Source organism: Rattus norvegicus, chromosome 8 (genome assembly GCF_021556685.1).
Source record: "Rattus norvegicus strain SHRSP/BbbUtx chromosome 8, alternate assembly SHRSP_T2T, whole genome shotgun sequence".
Lineage (NCBI taxonomy): Eukaryota > Metazoa > Chordata > Mammalia > Rodentia > Muridae > Rattus > Rattus norvegicus.
This window is the reverse complement of record NC_141541.1, coordinates 68,679,220-68,700,952: the sequence shown is the minus strand read 5'-3', so window position 1 is coordinate 68,700,952 and position 21,733 is coordinate 68,679,220. Positions and strand designations below refer to the sequence as shown.

General features: G+C 48.6%; 1 protein-coding gene across 2 annotated transcripts in view; it reads left to right on the top strand.

The window, feature by feature from the left end:
• Thsd4 (thrombospondin type 1 domain containing 4) overlaps positions 1-21,733 on the top strand; it is a 627,039-nt gene that overhangs the window by 32,864 nt on the left and 572,442 nt on the right. Inside the window, 1 exon segment of one of the 2 annotated variants that reach the window (NM_001429247.1) lies at positions 1,115-1,273. The exons of the other annotated variant lie outside the window; for it this stretch is intronic. The gene's annotated coding sequence lies outside the window, so the exon portion shown is untranslated. 2 annotated transcript variants of the gene reach the window in all.

Here is a 21,733-nt window from a genome sequence, read left to right as displayed (position 1 = left end):
CCAGGTGCCTCTCATCAAAAGTTGTTTGCTAGAACCAGGTGGACCAGCCCCAGCTGGATCCAGGTGCCAGGCACTCAAAAGTGGTTCTCCCACTCCGGGCTCATCCCTGTGTTTCCCAGTTCCCGTTGTTATTGTTTTAATGGTGGGGTATCTTTCCTCTCTCTTTTTTTCTGCTCCCACAAAGCATACCACACCCACCCCTGATGTGGCCTGGCTCTGAAGTTCGGATGCTTGCATTCTGCCACCAACCACATTAGCACAAGGTACACCTGCCCTTTCCCAACACCCCCTGCAGGCAGGCTTTTGAGGCAGCCATAAACAAACAGGCTCATTCACACCAAGGGGGAGACTCCTGTGCCTTCAATTGTTTAAGGTCAACCTGCCCTCTCTGGATAAGGGGTGCAGGAGGTGGGGGGCAATTTTCCTACTCTTGCTTGCTTTTCTCAGCTCTAGACACTTGGGTTGAATTGAAACATATTAGCATCTTGTTTGGACTCAAGAACCTGGGAGTGGGACCAGCTCCATGGTTCCATGGCTTAGTAGGTAAATGCGCTTGCGGCCAAGCCGGAGGACCTTAGATCTCATCAGGCAGGCGTGCTGACTTGTCCTGGTTCTTATGGAGTTTTTCTCTTAGGGATGCCCTCTAACCCTGGAAGTCAGAAAGGAAAGGTTCACTGTAAACCAGCCTCAACCCCGTGGTTGCAGCCGGAATGGCTGTTTCTCAATATTCAAGGACGTCCTTGTCTCTCTGGTGAAGCAGTCCTTCAAAAGCTCCCAATCGCTGGCCAAGATGAAGGCAGCCTCTGACCTTCAGACTCTGGTCTCCACTGCCTCTCCTTTGCCCTCCGATTGACGGCCATAGGCCCTCTCTAAGTTCCATGATCACCACTCTCCTGTCCCCCATTCTCTGTCCAGACAATCTTCCCCTCTGCTACCTCTCCTGGTGGATGTCCCTTCTCCAGGTTCCCAGGGGTCCTTCTTCCCCTTGGGGTGGTGGGGTGGGCCAGGGCCGGCTCTCCCCTAGGCGGCCGCCAGGGGGCGGCAGGGGCGGCTGGAGGTGACAGCGGGAGGCCGCGCGGGAGGGCAGGGCGCGCGGATCGCGCTCTAGGCCCTCAGACTCCGCGCCTGAGCCTTGCGCTGGGCACTCGCTGGCCGCCCGCGCACCCGACACACCGGGGCGCAGCGGGAGCCCGTGCGGGGCGGGCGGCCGTCCATGCGGCGGCGCTCGGGAAGCACGCGGGGCTGAGAAGTCGGCCACTCTGGACTAGCCCAGGTGAGCAGATCGCAAAGCTTGGCCCGCCACGGTCGGGAGCTCCCGGCAGCGCGGCAGATTGGCGCGCGTGGGTACGTCGGGGCCCGCGGCAACTCAGCACGTCGTACCTGCTTCTTCCCTTTCTCCTTCCTCTTCTGCTTCCTCTTTCTTTCATACTTCCCCTTCCTCATTTTCTCTTTCCCTCCCTCATCTATTTCCCTTTCCCTTTCTCTTCCTCTCTTTTCCCCCCTTTCTCTTCCTCTTCGTTTTCCTTTCCCCTCCTGTCCTCTTTCTTTTCTCTTCCCCTTTCCTGGAGGCCTGCTCTGCCTTTATTCTCCCGTCCCTGAACATCCAACTCTAGGACCTGGCCACCTGGGGTTGGGGGAAGCAGCCGCTAGCCTCCTGAGATATGCTCAGCTCAGAGTTGCACCTAGGGCACTTTACCCCAAGCCCCAGCCTTGCTCCCTTTTGCTTAGCCAGCCTGGGATTGCTGGTGGAGTGTCAGCATCTTTGGAGCCCCAGCCCGGGCCCTCCATCATTCTGGCTTCTTAGAAAGCCTCTGATCCCCAGGTCAGGATAATTATTGCAACCCAGTGTCAGTGCTAGCCTAACTGGACCTGTTGCTGCTTCTGTACCGCAAGTGCAGCTCATATACCCGTGGCCCTGAATGTGATTGAACGATTAGCTTTTGACCACTTCGCTCACCTGGAAGTGGGAGAGATCTGGAAGTGACGTTTCACTTTTCTTAGAAATAGTTTCAGCTGTGCCGTGGAAAGAGGATTTCGAGGTACCCACTTAGCCTGTGGAATTATGGGTCTAAACAGTCTTTGCCGCTTCCTGTGCTGTTAAAAGCGCATCCTTGCCCCAGAGTGGCTCACCCTTTTGCAGACAGTAGGTGAATGAAAGCCGTGGAATCAGGGCGCCTGTAACCCATTAGACTCTGGGGTAAGTGAAATGGATAACCAGAACTCCAAGGAATTATCATGTCCAGCTCCCTTGGCATCCGCGACATCTGGGCATCAGCTAAGATCTCCCACCTTTTAGAGCCACTGTGTTATCTTTGACATCATTGATGTCTCTGACCGGGTGGAGACAAAAGCAATGCGGTTGCTGGCCCTGAGAGAATCTTAACTGGGTTTCTGTGTACAAAGGTGCAGTTTTCAAATGTGATTTAGATGTAGCCCTACTCAATTCCTATAGATTTTTGTTGGCACCATAGTTGAATTCCTTTGAAAAGCACAGTTCTGCCCTGGAAATTAATGGGAGGAGGCAGATGAGAGCCCTGGGACTTTCCTATAAACCTCTGCAGGGCTGGAGCAGGGAATTCCCAAAGGTCCAGCCTGCAAGAGAATGTGTGGAGCCCCTACTGACACAGTGATTGAATCGGCCTCACAGAGGGGATGCTGGGCTCATGTGATCTCCATGCCCAGGGCAGGGCACCAGACTGGCCTTACCCTCACTCTTCTGAGCCATGACGTTTCTCCAGCCAGGTGTGACTGAAGAAAAAAAATCACACAGTTTTGAAGGAAGATTGGGGCTTGGAGTTTTTTTGTTTTTGCCTAGCAATCTCAATCTGTTATCCAAAGAATCTGAGCATGGATCTTTCCTTCTCTGGACTTCACTTTTATCCCCATTGGCTATTGGTGTCTGTGTTCAAGCTTCCCCCGCCCCAGCATCCTTATCCCATCCCCTACATGCATAGCTCATTCAGCATGGGCCCCTTCCACATGCTTTCCTGATATCTCAAATTATTTCCTTGCCCCTACCTTAAACCATGCTTAAACCATGTCCACATTACAGTACCGATCTCCCTCCTGACTGGCAGCCATGGGTGGCTCTCTTCATTTTAATCCATCTTCTCTCATGCTGACAGATTAATATTCCTGAAATTCTGACTTCACCACATCATTCCCTGCAAGAGATCACAATGGCTCCCCAGTATTCACTTCCATTTAATTTTTCTTCAGCAAATACTTCTGAGCATCTGTTGTGTGCCAGGGACTATTACTGTGTGCTGGGGGCTTATAAGGAGCAAGATTGACTGGATCATTGCCCTCCAGGGGTTGTGAGGGGAGTAGCTAATAAATGACCACCCAGGGAGAAAGAAGGGAAGTAAAGGAGCCAAACAATGGGGGGCGGCAGGAGGGAGGAAGGGAGGGAGGGAGTGAGAGAGAGAGAGAGAGAGAGAGAGAGAGAGAGAGGTGGTGGGGGGGAAGATCCATGTGCAGACACAGATGAGGGAGAAATTGATTCTTATGTATTTAATAGCTTTGAAGACCTCACCCGCAGGCTGCCTTTTGAACCAGGAATGATACTTTAATGATTGATGCAGAGTCTATTGCAAATAACACCCCCCACCCCACCCCCACCCCAGCTCATTCACTCTGATGCCCATCTGAGTCTGAGTCTCAGGGATGTGCCTGTGTTTGCCTGTTCAAGCACTATGGCTTTGCTTTTTGCTTCTTCTTCTTCTTCTTCTTTTTTTTTTTTTTTTTTTTTTTTTTTTTTTTTTTACCAGAGGCCTTAACTCGAACCTTAAGGACCGAGCAGTGAGGAATTGGAAATTGTGATCTTAGAAGAGCCCCCCCCCCACCCCAACTTCTTTTCTTAAAGGGGCCTTTGAATGAAGTTTTTGAAAGCAGAATTCTTCCTTCTCATCCTCCCTGAAAGCGTCTGAGCCCAGCCTTTCTGCCCATGGCCTCAACAAGTACTAAGACCATCAGAATACCTTGGCTTGAAAATCCCAAGCTGCTGGGGATGTGACATGAGCTGGAATGTTACAAGGTGGCCTGGCTGGGCTGGCCATAGCCACCCTCCTTCCCTAGATCGGTGGCTGACCGTTCTCATTTACTAGCTCTTTCTTATATTTGCCCTTCTCCCACCCCCCATCCCACAAGTAACAATGGGATAGTAAGGCCTGAGGCTGGGGGCTTGAGGCCCCTTAGGCAAAGCCCTGGCACATAGTAAGTGCCAGGGCTCAGTATCACTTCCCATTTCTGCCGTCCACCTTGACTGATCCGTGCTTGACAGAAGTGGGTACTCACTAAACATTCCAGAAGAAGCCTGCATGCAATCTCAGCCCCGTCGGGTGCAGGGTTTTGTTGGAAGGATTCATAGCCCTGCGCTCCAGCCCAGCCGCCGTTGAATGCACAGCTGTCCTATGGTAACCATCCAGCCAGCATCCCGTCTTCTCTCCATGTCCTACCCCGTGTGCCCTAGGTCCTCTAAAGAGCACACGCACTGAGTAGGCAGTGGGTTTGTCCCCCTGGTGATTACTTGTCTTGGGAAGTGGCCACTTTTTGTTTATTTCTCTTTCTTTTTCTAATCTTTCAGCTAAGCTGGTGCTGTGGTCTGTCCCCTGGAGCCTTAAGGATACCTTAGGTGGAAGGCAGGCAGTTTTCTCCCTGTTTGGGTGTGGCCCATGGAGTCCTGAGCCAGGCCTGAGCCTCTGTGTCTTATCCCCAAGAAGGGTGACACTGGACAGCTCACAAGTACCCTCCCAGGCCCCTTGGCAGGCTGCCTGAGGCCTGGCTAGCAGGGAAGACAGAGGTAATGAGTGATTAATGGGTACCTCATCTAATCTCCTGCTAGGGGAAATGAAGGCCCAGTCATGGGCTGGGAGCTGGTCTTGACCTGCTCCAGGTGGGCTTGGAATGTGCCCAGCTCAGGATGGGGATTAAAGCTTGAAAGACAAGAGGAAATGAGATGTTAACCCTTTAGGCCAAGGCTCTCCCAGTCCCAGCAGGGAAATGGTAGGAGAATTATCTGCCAGCATCTGATGAAAGCTTAGCATGGCCTTTGATTCATCGCAGGGATGCAGCCACATGTCTGGCTACTGTGGGGATGGTCATAGGCCTGGACTTTGTGTTCATTTTCTTTGAGGTGAAATCATGAGAGAGATGACTCTGCTGCCCTGGGGCTGCATGAACTGCTGGGACGCTATCTGCTAGCCTCCTTGGAAAAACTGATGTTATTGACAAGTGGCAAATTTACAGTTATAGAGCATGCGTTTTCTTCTGACACAGTTCTGCCAGCAGCCTGTCCTTTCTAGGTAGATAAACAAAGAAGGCATTTGCCTCTGGGCTACAAACCGGCTCTCCACAATGGAGTCCTGTCCACTCCTACACCAGCGGAGTGTATATGGAGAACAGAAGGTGACAGCTCTCCAAAGACAGCTGCCTGAGGCTGTCTCAGCACACCCCAGGCTTCAAACAAAGTCCTTAGCCACTGTGCTGTAATTTTCCCACCTGTAAAAGGATGCTAGGAGAGCACAGCATTCTCCATGAGGGGGATTCATGACTTTGTAAAATGCTTCACATAGCCCCAAGCACACGCCAGGGCCACTTCAATCCTAGCTGTCTTTTTGTCCTCACCTATCCCAGTGAATCTCAGACCATCAGGACAGAAGTCTCCCCTCCTCAGAGGTTCCAGGGCTCACTTCTGTGAAGTGACTTAACTCTTTGATTGATATGGCTTGTTTGACCCCTGATCCTGCATGCTTTAAATTCTGGTTCCACCCTCCACTGCTAGCCCCATGGCCTCCTGCTGCCCTTTTGATTAGACCTCCAGCCCCTTGCCCCCTGACTCCATGCTAGCTGGACAAATGCTGGTGGGCCGGGCAGTGATGTCAGCCGGAACCTCTGGTGGCATAGGTCAGCTCTGCTCCTCTCTGCTCGCTGCCAGTTCGCTGTGATACCGCATCCTCAGGCTAAGTGGCTGGGGGTAGGAAAGACTGCAAAATCAGGAGTTGCGGAGACCATCTGGCCAGGATGCAAACCCTTTCCTGGCCTCTTTCCTGGCTTCTCCGAACTCCTGTCACCTCATCCTGGTTGTGGGCTGATAAGTTACAGTTACCTAATGTTTGATATGAGGGCCAATGGCCCAGTGCATGGGAGGACTCCTGGGAGCTATGAAGAACTTGTTGTTGCTAATTATAGGGTGAGTGCCAGGTAGCGCCATGATGCACATGTTTTGTTTTTATTCTTTCGTTTCCTTCTTTCTTGGTAGTTCTGGGGATTGAACCTAGGGCCTGACTAGGCATGCCTGGCAAGTACTCATGGAGGAATGCTTCTTGTCCTGTGGGGCAAGGTCTGAAGTCTCACTGCTGGTATGTACCAACAATGCGGCCTTCACCTCTATGGTGTACAGTCTGGAATGGACTCCTGTCTACCCCTGCTTCGCGTATGATGCTTTAGTCAGGTCTAGGCCTTTATTCTGCTTCAAGTGCAGAGGCTCTCTGGCTACCTGAGGGAGAGGACACAACTGTGCGTGGAGCCCCACACCTGGTGCTGGCTTTACTTGTGTGAATTCAGGTCTTCCAAGGTCAGCCAGACACTATCCTGTTCCATAGCTTAGGCTGCAGGGGTTCACAGAGCAAATGTACAACAGGGTGGCCTTTGGGTTCCGCCCGTCTCCGAAACAGATACTCTGGGAGCAAACAGACCAGTCTGAATAATAAACAACCAGAAAGCAAAATTCCATGCTTCATCTGCACATAGTATGCCAGCTGCCTCTAGTGATCTGTTTGTCGTTTTCTATATGCTTCTATATGCTTTTTGTGTGTGTGTATGTATGGTATATGTGTGTATACATGTTCACGTATGTGCATGCCTGTGTGTGTGTGTGTGTAGACCAGAGTATGATGGTAGATGTCTTCCCCAAGTAGCCTCCTGCCTTATTTTTTGAGGCAATTTGCCCTTATTTGTTTTCTGTTGCTTTGTTAAACACCATGACACAGACTTGAGGAGGAAAGGGTTGATTTGGCTCCTACACCCCAATGGACCACATTCTATCACTAAAGGAAGTTACGGTAGGAACTCAGGGCAGGAACCAAAGCAGAAACCATGGAGGAATGCTTCTTACTGAATCATTCAGCTTTCTTATACTTCCTAGGACTACCTGCCCAGCGTTGGCACTGCTTACGGTGGGCTGAACCCTCACACAGTAAACCTTAATCAGTTAAAAGCCCCCACACTTGTCTACAGGCCAACGTGATGGAGGCAACGTCTCAGCCGAAATCCCCTCTTTCCAGGTGACCCTTAGGTTAAGTTGGTGAAAAGCAAAATAAAAACCATAAAACAAACAAAAACACACAAACAAGGAAACTAACCAGAGCACAGTATCTCTCACTCAGCCTGTGAGGTCACTGATTCAGTGATTCTGGCCAGCAGTTCCCGGGGCGTCCTCAGCCTCGGCACTCCCCAGCGCTGACATCCCTGAGGTGGGACATCATGCGAGGCGTTTTATGCCTGTGCTGGGGATGTGAGCTCAGCCCCTCATGCTTGTTCAGCAAGCACCTTACTGACTGAGCCCCCTCCCAGCCCCAGAACGAGCTCATGTGATAACTGTGCTGATACACATTTGTCTCTTTTGGCTAACATGGGTCTGTGCAAATATTTCCCCAACAATTATGAAGAAGAGTTATTTCCTTTTTATTTCTGTCTGTGCTTGCATGTGTGTTCGTGTGTGCGTGGATGCCAACAGAGGCCAGAGACAGTGTCATATCCCCTGGAGCTGGAGTTACAGACAGTTGCGAGCTGCCCGATGTGTATATTGGGAACTGAACTTGGATCCTCTGAAAGAGCAGCAAGTACTTTTTAGTGCTGATTCCCCTCTTCAGGTTCGCTTTTAAACTGTTTTCTTCCCATTTCTTATGGATAGTGAAGCTCTCCACAGCCCTTCCCTACTCTGCGTGAGGAGCTAGAAAGTTTTTAGTTCTTCCCCAATCTCAAAAATCAGTGCCCTGGTAAAGGCATCCAGTTTATCCATGTCTGATCTCATGTTCTGCTTTGGAGTCAAATCCAAGCCACATGGTCACCTGGTCATACTGACCCATGGTATATAGGAACCCATGGAGAGCAAGCCCCTGGGGGGCCCACGTGAGCACCAGAAGCAGAGGAGGATTCAGTGGCAACCCACTCCTTTCTTCCTAATTCATTCTGTTCCTTCCTAAGGCTCAGAATGGAGGAACTCGACACCCTTTGATTCGCAGGCCAGGAAGACCCATGGTAGGGTGGGGACTTTCTGAATTCCACACAGAAGGAAATTATGTCAGTGTTCACAGAGGTTCCTTGAAAGAAGGTGTTGGCAACTTCTTAGATCATGCTCACACACGTTACTGAGTCCGTATGGGTCATGCTGTGTATCCATCCATTCATGCTTCTAACCCTCTCCCAGTCCCTACTGTGCACCAGGGAACAACACCATGCATTGTAAGATAACATGTGGATTCCAGATCCAGCTGCTGCTTCTGTGTCTTTGGACAGCATCCGTTTCCTCTCTTGTACCATGGGCCAATAAATCTCTGCACATGAGCAAACCTAGTAGAGATACCGAGGGTTGCTGAGACATCACATTGTTAACTTCCTGTTACTGTAACAGAGCACCCGAGGCAATCAACATAAGGACGAGGGCTTGTCTGGGCACATGGCTTCGGAGGTCTTATGGCTGCTTGGTTACATTGTGTTTTATTTGTGGCACCATACTGCATCATGGCAGGGACATAGGATAGAGGAAGATGTTCACCTCGTGGTGCCCAAAAACCAAAGAGGGAGCTGAGGGGGTCAGATTTCAATATGCTTCCAAGGTTAAATCCCATGTGACCTTTCTTCTTCCACTGGGCCCTACATCCCAAATGTGCTAACACTAACAGTGTTACCAACTGGGTGCTACCCACTAACAGTGTTACCAACTGGGTGCTAAGGCTTTTAACACGTGGATTGGAGAAATGCCTCGTGTTTAAGAACATGTGCTACTCTTTCAGGTGATCCAAGTTTGTTCCCAGTACACACATGGTGACTCCCATCTGCCTGCAGCTCCAGGTCTTGGGCATCCTACAGCTTTGGCTTTCCTTTGGCATCTGTGTTCATGTACACATTGCCACACATACATAAAAATAATAAAAACAAAATTACATGAGACTTTGAGGGGCACATTCCAATTAATGTAGACATGAAGGGGCTGCTATGTTCCTCAATAAGCAGGAAATCTCTGGTCTGTCTTATAGGTTTATAGGTCAAATATATATATATATATGAGTGTATATAAATATATATTATATATGTGTATATACATATACATACACATATGTCTATGTGTATGTATGTGTGTATATATATATACACATACATATGCATATGTCTCTCTCTCTCTCTTTCTCTGTATTATAGTCTTATAGGAAGATGCTTAAGAGCATGGTGGTTCTTATAGGCAGGTGGTAGGGAAATCTTTATAATAACCATAGTGAACAGTCCAGCAGATCCAGGTAAAAGGCACTGGACTCAGTGGTGGGACTTTAGAAAGACATAGGGTGGGAGGCAAGACCCAGTAGGAAACTGAGGGGAAGAGAGGGTTGAAGGAAGCAGAAGCTGTACTTTATGAGAATGCTATCTTCTTGACTAGCTTTCAGGATCCAGAGTCTCATAAGCGAGACTTCCTATGCCCCCAGAATGAAGGCAGTATATGCCTGCACATGACAGAGCCTCCACACTGTGCAGTTGCCTCTAGTCCACGGCTTCTCTTAGCATCGCCTCCTCTCAGCGTGTCATTATGGTTCCTTTGCTCTGTCAGAAGTGGTCCTTATCTTGCTGAGTTCTCAGCCTGGCTCATATGCTTGACAGTCTGACAGATGGTGTCAGGCGGAGTTCGGCAACGTGTTCCTTACAAGGGGTCAGACAGAGGGTTGATATCTGAGCTTGGCAGGACATGGATGTCTGCTGCACCTAATTAGCATGGCCTTTTGAGCGTGAGTGAAGCCACAGGCAGGCCATAAAGGAAAGGTCATAGGTGCAATCCAATAAAACTTTATTTAGGGTCTGGAGAGGTGACTCAGTGTTGTGAGTCCTCGCTGCTCTTGGGGAGGATTGGTGTTTGGTTCTCAGCGTCCGAATTGGTGGTTCACAACTGCTGTGACTACAGTTGCAGGGGATCTGGTGTCTTCTTCTGACCTCTTTGGGGACCTGTGTACATAAACATGCACACACACTTAAATAAAAATAAAATCTCACTAAAACCCTGTGTGGATACTCTGATGCTCCCGGCATCCATATTACATCACAGCACATTGTCTGTCTGCCTCACCCTGTCTTTCTCTCACTCTGGCGCGCGCTTGCTCTCTCTCTCTCTCTCTCTCTCTCTCTCTCTCTCTCTCTCTCTCTCTCTCTCTCTCTCGTTGTTCAACCATTTGAAAATGTGACCTCCTCTGCCCCTAAAATGGCAGTCAGTCAGGCTTGACCCATGACTTCTAGTCTAGTTTACCACACCACACTATTGAAGCCTTTTCAATGCCAGGAAGAATGACTGTGAACATCGTGTGAGTAATTTGTATTGTTGCTGTGACAAAATACTTGGCGAGCAGTTTCAGAGAGGAATGGTTTACCCAGCTTGTAGTTCAGGAGGATGATTCCAGCACAGCCAGGAAGACGGGGCAGTAGGTAACAAGGAGTGACAGCAGGGGCAGGAAGCTGGGTGGTCTCACTGCACTCAGGAAGCAGAAAGAACAGGAAGCAAAGCCATCCTACAAGACCCCCAGGGCCCACCCACAGGAGCCTACTTCCCCTAGAAAGGTTCCGCCTCTTAAAGGTTCCACAACATTCCCAAACGGCTCTACCTACTGGGAACCAGGTTCACATACACAAATGTGCACATGTCTTACGATTAAACCACAGCAGTGCCCTAGAGAGTCCACAGAAATCATAGCTAGTCAAGAAGATAAGAGTCTAGTTCAAGCCATAAGTTTTAGCCAAAACAAAAACAAAAACAAACAAACAAACAAACAAACAAAAAAAAACCGGTTATTTGTGAGCTTGGGTTGGACCAATCTAACGCAAAGGCCATAATTCAGCTTGCTATACTTTGAGTAGATCTTGTAGTGAACAAAAAATTATAGACTTCAAAATTCTTAGCATCAATGACTTTAGTAATATACTATACCCTTTCAAGACTCAGTCAACTGCAGATTGAATATATATATATACACACACACACATATACACATACACACACACACATATATGTATATATATATTTAAAAATATGTGTTTGCTTGTTTTTCAAGATGGTTTTTCTGTGTAGCTCTGGATGTCCTGGAACTCACTCTGTAGATCAGGCTGGCTCCAAACTAAGACATCAGCCTGCTTCTGCCTCCCAGGTGCTGGAATTGAAGGCTTGCTCTACCACTGCCCGGCTTAGATTGAAAATAGTTTTAAAAATTTGTATCAGTATTGAATATGGTCAGGCCTTCATTCTTGTCTTTACTAGAGGTCTATGGTACGCTGTCCATTTACGGAACATGTACAGTACACGAGGCAGTATAAGCATCCCAGGGATGGTTTATAATGTCTAGACAAGAGGATGAGCATAGCTTATGTGCAGTACCATGCCATCTATATAAGCTAGCCTCTTGCATAGACAGCATTCGCAGTGTGTGAGGTGGTATCAGTACACCCAAGAGTGATTTAAGGCCTATGGGAGGATATGCATGGTTATATACAAGTACCATGACATTTTATACGAGGGACTTGAGCATTCATGGATACTGTTGTTGGTGGGGGTGCTGATGATCAGGAGAATATTGATGGATGAATACACTGTATCCTGTTTTAGTTCCTGATTGAAAGGGTGCTTTTCACATTGGTTTCTGGTTGTATTTGATCCCAGAGTCCAGCAGTTCTGACTCCTCACATCCTGATGGCCTATGGTATGGGATTTGACTTGGTTCTGGCTGAATCTACCAGGGAAGGGCACCGAAGGCACTTCCCGGCTTGCATTTGGCACATGGTGAATACAGGATAAACTTGTTCCCTCTTCTCCCCATTAGACTCAAAAGTCCTGTGTTTTTGGTCAGCTCCAAAAACATGCTGAGCTTCTTTGAGCTTGTTTCTCTGGTTCTTTCCACATGCAATAAAGTCACTAACCTTTTTAAATGGAAACAAAAACAGAGACTGTTGGAAAGCTGAGTTCTCCGCCCGGGTCACCAGCTTTCCCTTATTGGACAAAACATAGCTCTGTGCAGACTGCTTGGTTGGGGCCAGAGGAGAGGCCCCAGCTACAGGGACCAAGGCTCCAGCTGGGTGCAGACTCTGCTCTCCAGCCAGGAGGGGCTGCCTGGCCTGCTGGCTGCTCCCATCTCCACAGCTCCTGGGTGTATCTTGGTTTCAGAGATTCCTATGGGCAGAAAAGTGGGATCCTCTCCAGATGGGAGACCACCAGCCCTGAAGGTGACTGCAAGGCTGTGGTTCTTGGCTCCAGAGTCTGCCTTCACTGTATGTGTTGGATGGAAACCCGACTTGAGCAAGCGCGTGTTTGTGTTGTTTAGGGGGTGATGGCGCACAGCCATGTGTGCTCTCTGGCCTGGGGGTGGTAGGATGTGAAGGGAGGCAGCTGTTGTCCTTTGCCAGTGAGGGTTTTTCTCATTGTTTTGTTGGGCCAGGGGGCTGGTGTTCTTGGGTGGAGAGCTCTTTGGTGTATAGACAAGTGGTCTTGGAGTCGTGGGCCTGAATTTTGAGTTCTCTGTCGGCATCGGCTTGCCCTCTGGCTGCCAGAGTCATTGCCTGTTGTTGTATCACTAATTCTTCACTCCTGAATGAGCAGTGATTAACTAGATCATTTCTCAACTGAGACAAGCGGCGATATTCAGCCTTCACCCTTACCCAGCATCGATGTGACATTTCTTCTCTTCCTGGAGAGTGGCGGTTCCTAAGGACCCTTACCACCACCCACGGAAGCAAAGACACGGATCCCCTCTGGTCTGCCCCCAACCTCGCCCCTACCGCTTGTGGCCTTGGTGGGGGCCACATGAAGAACTGTACACCTGCTTTATTTCATTCCTTCCGCCCCAGTAGAGGAATGTGCATGGGGATCTGATGGAGAACGGAACCACCACCATCCTGCCCAGATGTACTGGTGACTTCCGCTTCCTCAGCAGAGACCAAAGGGGGACTTCGGATTTTGTCTCAGGCAGAGCGTGATGAGGGAAAAGCCCCTCCTGGACTTTAGCATGTCAAAAGAAGACAGTTAAATGGAGGCTTTCAATAAGATCTTTGTTCATAACACAATGCCTACGATGTGCAGGGTTAGCACAGAATAGGTCACGAGAAGCAGGAAGGTCTTCTGCTGAATGAAAAAGGACAATAGGTCGAGGCCAACACTAAGCTGACAAAGATGTTAGAGATACCGAGTGAAGGTTCAGAAGCCGCCATCCTGAAAGTGCCCCAATCAATAATTATCTATATGCTTGAAATAAAAAAAGTCATAGTAAAGAAAAAGAAGAAAAAGACTATCAATTATCTGTCAATCTATCTGCCTATCAAATATCTATCATCTATTATCTATTATCTATTTTATTCATTCATAAATAATCATCTTTCTGTCCATCTATCTATCTATCTATCTATCTATCTATCTATCTATCTATCTATCTATCATCTATCTATCTATCATCTACATATCTATCTACCTTCCATCTATCATCTGCTGCCTGTCTATCATCTATTATCTACCTTTCTAGCTGTCAATTATGTATATATTCATCTTCTTTCTGTGTAAAGCCGGGATTGAATCTAGGGTCTTGTTTTCTACCACTAAACCCTGGGACTTTTATTTCTAAGTATTAAATCATTATAAATTGACAAATTATAATAATGTCTAATTCTTGGGTACAAAGTGGAGTGTTTAAATGGAGCTAATTCTCCTTTATTTGTTGTAGATGCTTGTCACTTCTCATAGAGAAGACATCTGAAATGCACTCAGCGAGTACGAACTGTCCACTCTTCTGTCATTAGCTGCTCACTAAACTATGCAATAGATTAAACATGGACACTCGCTGTAACCCTTCCATTGCCTTTTCCTTTTGCTTCCACGCTGCTATTTTTAGCCACCATCTGCGCTCTGCTTTCCTGAGTCGAATGGTTTTAGAATCCACATGTAGGTGAAAACATGGGTGTGCCTTCTTGTGTCTGGCTTATTTCACTCAGCATAATAGTCTCAGGTTCTGTCCATGTTGCCCAAATGACAAGGCTCCCTTCCTTTTTAGAGGTTGAGTAGTATTCCACTTAGCGTTTCTCTATCCATTTATTGGTTGAGGGCGTTGGCGTTCACTTCTATACCATGGTTATTGGGAAGGAGGCGGCAAGGAACCTGAGAGTTCGTGCATCTCTTCACTAAACAGATTAAATACTTAGGAATCAATACAAAGAGAGGAATTGCTGCACCTGGCTTTCTTTGTAGTTTTTTGAGAAACTTCCATATGGTAGCATTCCATGATCGCTGCTCTAACTCTTGCTCCGACCGGTGTCATTTGGAGGTCGCACCCCTGTGACTCTCAGCAGCAACTGTCAACTTGAGTGTTGGATAATAGCTATCCTGACATGTCGGATGGAAACTCGTCCCCGCTCTGAAGTTCCGTTCCCCAGTGATTGTGGGTGTTCAGCGTCTTTACCTGTCCTCGTGAGCACAGAGGTCTCTCGTCCACTTTTTCACCGTTTCCTTGTTGCTATTTCTGATATTAATCCCATCCGAGATTCAGTTTGTAAACATTCTCTCCTAGCTTGCAGGTTCTCTTTTCACACCGCTCCTTTTTCCTTCGCTTGCAAATGCTTTTGTGTTTGCTGTAACCTTATTCGTGTTTTTGTTTTGTTTGCCTGTGCTTTGGGGGATCGGATTTTTAAAAGTCATCACTCAGTACCAATGCTATGCAGAACCTCGCAGACTTTTTAAAAATAGTTTCCAGTCTCATGGTTAAGGTTTTCATCCTGCATGGAATGTTTAGAAGGGAAACACATAATAACTGAAATCAAGTCTCACTTGGTGGCCTACACAGGAGAGTAGAGGCAGGAGGAGTGAAACAAATAGAAGATGTAGTGAGTTACCCAACCTGAGCCACAGATAGCAGCAGACCTGGGCGAAAAGCCAGGTGTCTGTAGGACTATAACAAAAGATCCGATATCTGTGCTTGTGCAGTCCCTGGAGAGGAGAGTAGACAGGGCCGGAAGCTTCCGGATGGAATCATTCCCAAAACAGTTTTCAGATGTAGCATAAGATACAACCTCAACCCAAAGAAGTCTAGTGCCAAGACCTATAACAGTCAATTTTTAATTTGGGGGACAATATCTTGCTGGGTAGCCAACGCTAGCCCTTGGCTTGCTGTTGTCTTGCTGCAGCTTCCTAAGTGCTGAGATTACAAGGTCACGGTCAAACTTCTGAAAATGATTTTGAAGAGGAATAAAGGAAGAAGAGCTGGAGGGGTGGGGAAGAAGTGGTGTGGTTGGAGAGAGATACTTTGACCACAGTGACAGGTGTGCCTGTTCATCTGTGATTTTGTGTATGTGTATGTGTGTGTGTGTGTGTGTGTGTGTGTGTGTGTGTATGTGTGTGTGTGTGTGTGTGTGTGTGTGTGTGCCTGTTCACATGTGCATGATTTTAATTGTGTGCATGTGGTATGTCTGTGTGTGTGGTGTGTGTGTGTGTGTGTGTGTGTGTGTGTGTGTGTGTGTGTGGTGCATGTGGAGGTCAGTGGTTAGTGCTGAATGCCTTCCTCTCTTATCCCACTTTACTTGTTGAGCTGGGTTTCTCAGCATACCTGGGACACACAGATTCAGCTAGTCTAGATAGTCAGCTTCCTCTGGGGATTCCCTGTCTCCCCCTCCCAAATGCTGGGTTTACAGGGATGCACCTGGCCTCTGTTTCTGGGGGTTTCTGGGGGTCCTATTTTCATCTGCATACTTGCGTAGCAACTGCTTTACCCACTGAGTCATCACTTGAGCTCCCTACTTGGTCTTTGAGAAAGGTGCGTGGGGAAGCTGGAGAAACACTGGCTGCAGTGGAATGGCTGGCGGATTGGATGGGACTGAGTGGAAACAGCATGGAGGAGGGGTTATAGGAGAGAGAATGCAGAGGAAAGACTGAGTTGGCAAAAGATTGAGCCCAACACACAGGGAGTGGGGGTCACAGAAGCCTGGGTGAACACCGAGCTCCATTCTCTGGACAGGGCTAAATGTGCAGCCGATGACCCGCTTCTCACTGTGCGGAAGTAGCCATCAACAGGAGGAAACTAGACGCTGATGGGTGGATAGGTTGTGGGATGTGTGGCTCCTGGGAGCTCAGGGTGACACCCAGTTGCAGAGGTCAGGACGAGAGAACACTGGTCAGAGTTTGTGACGCTTGTGCTATTCCTAGCAGGTTTTCCAGCGTCTGCTAGAGTGAGCCAGTACAGGGAGGCAGATGTGAATGGAGTCACAGCAGTGCTGATGGGGTTCAAGCAAAGGGTCTGTTAACAGCTTTCTTCTTCCTAAGCTCCATTTCCCTTTATTGTTTTTCTTGAGCTCAGTTTCCTTCGAAGCCGCCTTAGTTTATGTGCTGGACCTCTCTTTGGTATTGACTTAATCTTTTAGTCCCCACACCTGATTTCAGCTTGACCTAATACTGCCCTGCCATGGATTCTGACAAGGACATAAGTCTAATATGTTTGATTTCTGCTTCTCTCTGAAGGGCCAGTCAGAGCTTCCAGCACACAGGTTGCAGCTGTGGTTGCTACAAATCATTGACCAGATTTTTGTTGCTTAAAAAAAGAAAAGAAAAGAAAAAAAAATGCCGTAACACGAACCTGTCGGCGTAGGCCTCAGGAGCAGAGCAGGACAAGGCAAACTCGTTCCCCTGACACTCAGAAGCACTGAGGGCAGGAAGTGGACCCAGCTGATTTATGGCGCACGCACAAGAGCAATCGTGCAGGGAACTGGGGAAAGATCCTAGACTCAAGGCCAGAGCTGGCAGGGAATGAGCTGGGCAGAGCACAGCTTACACCTCCCCTGGCTGTGGCCCAGCTGGAGCCTGCGTGTCAGGCGGCGGAGAAGGCGGCCGTCTGGTCTTCGGGGAACGCACAGTTGATGCTGGGTGCCGGGAGGCCTCAGAGCCATTTCACATTAGATTGTGAGACGGTAAATAGTTAGCACTTTTCTATTTACATTTCTCTATAGGTTTTTAATCAGTTTTATATACATAGGGGTTTTTTTTTTTTCCTAATAGAAAAAGCGTGTTATCTGTAACTCAGCTCTGAAGTTTCACCAGATCCATTTGTAAGTGAGCATGTCGCTTGCTCTCTAGGAACTTGTTCTGGTAATGTTAACACATAGTGAACCCTCCTTCCCTGGGTGTGTGTGTGTGTGTGTGTGTGTGTGTGTGTGTGTGTGAGAGAGAGAGAGAGAGAGAGAGAGAGAGAGAGAATGAATGAATGAATGAATGAATGAATATGAGTGATTATGGGTATTAATGTGCATGTGTACAGATATAAACGCTCTGCAGAATGATGGAGGACCATTGTAGGTGATGGGACATAGATCCTAATGGAGAAAAGGCAAGCTAAGACCCTAAGTCAGAAGAAGGGAAAGGTGGTTTGAGCCGACACTCTCCTTGTCCCATGGCCACCTTGCTCTGACCAGATTGTCTAGAAGCACACGTAGGTGTTAAGAGTGGTAGGCTTGCTGGGGAAGGCCCAGGGCAGCCCATTAGAAAAGCTGCAGGTCCCACACAGAGCCAGGCTGCAGTAGTCTGCTCTTTTTCCTTGATGACCATAATCCCGGGAGTGTGGTCTGTTCGTGGAAGAGGATTCTGGAAGAAGTTGCAACTGAGTTGGGGGGATGGCTGGATCTGTGACCCACCAGGACTGTTCCCTGGGTGTCCAGGGCTTTAGGAGTCCTCATGTCCAAAACACTTAGAAACACGTAGTGGTTGCTACGGAAGACCACCGCCGTAGTTCCAGTCCCCAGCTAGGCAGCCTGCCTGGAAGAGAAGACCCTCCTGGTGAGGTAGAGTGCTAGACTTGGATGTCCCCCAAATGGCTACCTGCTGTGCATGAGCTGAGCATCAACTCAGAAAAGAGGAGCAAGTCTTAGTGACACACGGTGACAGTAGCTGAATCGGAGTTCCTTATATGAGACTTAGACTAAAACAGTGTCCCTGAGCTGATGGACTTCTGTGGTCAGTCGGATGCTGGAGCCAGAGGAGAAAATCCCTCCCCTTCGATCTGAAACGTCTGAAGTTGGGAAGAGCAATGCACCAGAGTCCGGCACACAAGGCTCGTGTACTTGAGACATCCCGCCCACCCGCCTGAAAATTTCGACACTCGAATGTTTTCCCTAGTTACCTGGGAGACGCTTTTGCCTTTCAGGATTGAAAACAAGCATAAATCCACGGCAGCATTAATGACCGTGACGATGATGCTGTCTGTGCCGTAACCAACTTTCTCCAGGTGAGGAAGGAGCGGCAGGGGTGTTTTCCCTTAACGTAGGACAAAGCTGGTGGTAATGTGTTTGCTTGCAAGTAGCCAGGGAGGTTGACTAGATCTTCACATTTTTTCCTAACTCCCATTCTGTGTGTTTCCTCGTTGCTCAGGGTGAGCTCGTCAGTCTGCAGTATGGGGGTTCCATGGGAAGAAATGAGTTTTATGGCCGAGTGACAAGAGGAAAAAAGGGGTGGGCCCTATGACGTGACGTAGTGGGAGGAAAGATCATCAGCCAAGGACAGATTGGTCAGGGGAACATTCCTCTGGCTGTCCTCCATCCATGGGAGGAGAAGCTGGGAATGTGATGAGGTTGGGGGAAGCCCCAAGGTCAGCTTCGGTGTACACCCTGTGGACTGGAGCTGGATTTCCTGAAAGGGCTGTGTGGATTCACGACTGCCTGGAGAAGGTTTGAGAGGTCAGACCCTCCACAGAGGCAGCATATGTCTGTACCTGTTAGTCTATCTGCCTGCTCCCAGGCCTCTCTGTGGACATTTGCTGAACAGCCATGGTAGGTAGCATCTCCAGAGAAATGAAAGTCCTGCTTTCTGGTATGTAAAGTTCTGCTGGGGAGATGGCAAGAGTAAAGACCTGACTTCAGTTCCCTAGCATGCAGATAAAATGACAGGCAAGGGATGTGTAATCCCAGCACTGGAGAGAGGGAGACAGGTGGATTCCTGGAGCTCATTGGCTAGCCCGTGTCACCAAATAGGTCAGCTTCGGAGCTCAGTGGCAGGCCTTGTCTCAGAAAATGAGGTGAGGAGCTGGGCAGATGGCTTGGCTGTTAAACACTAGACACACACGTCAGAAGATGGGAGCTTGGCTCCACAGAAACCCATGTGAAACGACAGGGGGTGTGGCACCTGCTCATAATTCTAGCCTTTGGAGGCAGAGCTGGGCTCTCCGGAGTGAGCTGGCTAACAAGACCAGTCATATTAGAAAGCTCTGAGTTTGATTGAGAGAGCCTGCCCCAGTGAAAAAGGACGTTGATCAAGGATGGTTCTGCCTATCAACCTTGGGCCTTTAATGCCCATGCATAGAGATGTGGCAGAAGGAGGAGGAGGGGGGAGAAGGAGGAGAAGGAGGAGGAGGAGAAGGAAGAAGAAGAGGAAGAAGAGGAGGAGGAAGAAGAGGAGGAAGAAGAAGAAGAGGAGGAAGAGGAAGAAGGAGAAGAAGGAGAAGAAGAAGAAGAAGACGACCACCCCCACCCCCACCACCACCCCCACCCCCACACACAAAGCTTGGAAAAAGGGATATAAACAAGGTGGCTAGCAGTTAAGAAAGACATTTGACACAGACCTGCGGTCTCTACATTTTTGCACACCCCACCAAGAGAAGAACACCATGCTTATCATTAAGCCACTCATCCGATCAGCCAGGTTTTTATTGCACCCTGCCCTCTCCCAGGCTGTGTGCCTGGGTGCGGGGCGTTTATGAAGGTAATTAAACTTTCTGGCCTTTGGAGACCGTTATCTACCTATCGCCTTTAGAGACCTTCCTATCTCACGAGGAGCAAGCATAGGCAGATGGTGCCTGATAACCTGTTCAAAGACAAGAGTTTCTTCTCTTGAGGACAGAGGCCACATCCCTCCCGCTCAGCTGGTGTGTTTGCACATTCTCTTATTAATTAACACTTGATGCTAACTGTCGCTGGCATGCCCAGCCTTTGGACATTGCAATGCGACGTTGTCGTCCACAAAGTTCACTGTTGAGAACTATGCAATCTAGCTACAATAAATAAATAAATAAATACATAATAAATTCTTATAAATGTCTTAAAGAAATGTATAGTTGAGTGTTAAGGCTGCATTTTTAACTCTGCTTGGTTGCGTGTAGCCGGCAGGCTGCCGGCTGGACCGCCTAGAAGGCTATCCCTTCCTCTGCCTGCTCAGGATAGCCTATCCACTTTACACAGAGGCTCCCTTGAAGAAATAAAGCCTCCTTTTCTGCCTCTTGCTATTGGCCATTGTTTCTAGCAGCTTTCTCCCTTCTCCAGGCAAAGCTTCCTCTCACCCTTAGTACTTTCTCGGTTGGGGTATGGAGACGCCCATGTCACCGCACTGGATAGTATCATCCCTTCCCAATGGCTCTAGACCTTGGTCTTTACTTTCTGGCTTGGCACAAGCACAGCTGGACCCTCAGTCCTCGGCTCTCTGCCATTCTTCCATTCTTTTCTACTGGGCAAGCTTTATCCATTCCAAACACATTAAGTTCCTTGACGACTCTGGAAGCCTTCATCCATCATGAGCCCTTTCCCCTCGTCCTCATCCTTCATCTCCATGTTGCTTTCCCAGGTTGTTTGTGGGTCGGATTGCACACTGTGTCCCATTTCAGGCAAGATGGCTTTCCGTCTTCTTCAGCTTCCCTATTTGGAGACATGGGTGGCTGGGACATAGCCAGGCTCCTTCTAAAATCCTTGACCCTGGTTCTTTGATTGTGAGTCACTTCCTGTCCCAGGGGACTAGTGCCCTTTGTTTGCTTGGGTGTTTACATTGCACGTGTTCCAGGCATTTGTGTGGGAGCAGGGCCGAGAGGTGGAGAACAGGGACCTGGATTTGGGCCCTTCTGGTGTTGACTTGAGGGGCTGAGCAGACCCACCTTTTCAGAACCAGGTGAGGCAGGTAGGAGCTTTGTTCATAGCATGAGGACAAAGGGCAGGAAAAATACTCAGAGTAGGGGGCAGTGTGGCTGTATCATAGCTCGGGGCACACTGGAATCCTTAGGGGTCAAAGGCACTATAGTCCACCCTGGCTTGGATCTCCCAAGATCCCCTTCTTGTCCTCTCCGGCTCAAGCCCCGCAGCCTCCCAGGGTGTGGGGACTGTGACTGAACCAAATCGGCTGCTTGCTCAGCCTTCCTGGCTTCTTACTGGGTTTGAGAGAAGATGAGATCTCCAATCTCTCAGGAGCATCCACTGGTACAGAAACTGCATTGTTAGACATTATGTTCAATGTCAAAGTTGTAAATCATGAGCAGACCTCAGAAGGAGCCTCAGCCCCAAGGAGCCCTTGTTTACTCAGTGGCTCACACACTGTTGCCAGAAGTATCTTTGGGGAACCTCCTTTTACCAGGCTCTCCTCCCCCAGAGCTAACAATGGCTCTTTCTTGTCCAACTCATCAAAACCAGCCCCACGCTGCTTTACAGGGTCTTAGATAACAGGTTTTACTGGGCTCTTCATGTTTTATTCCACAGAGCCATAGTTCTAATCTTC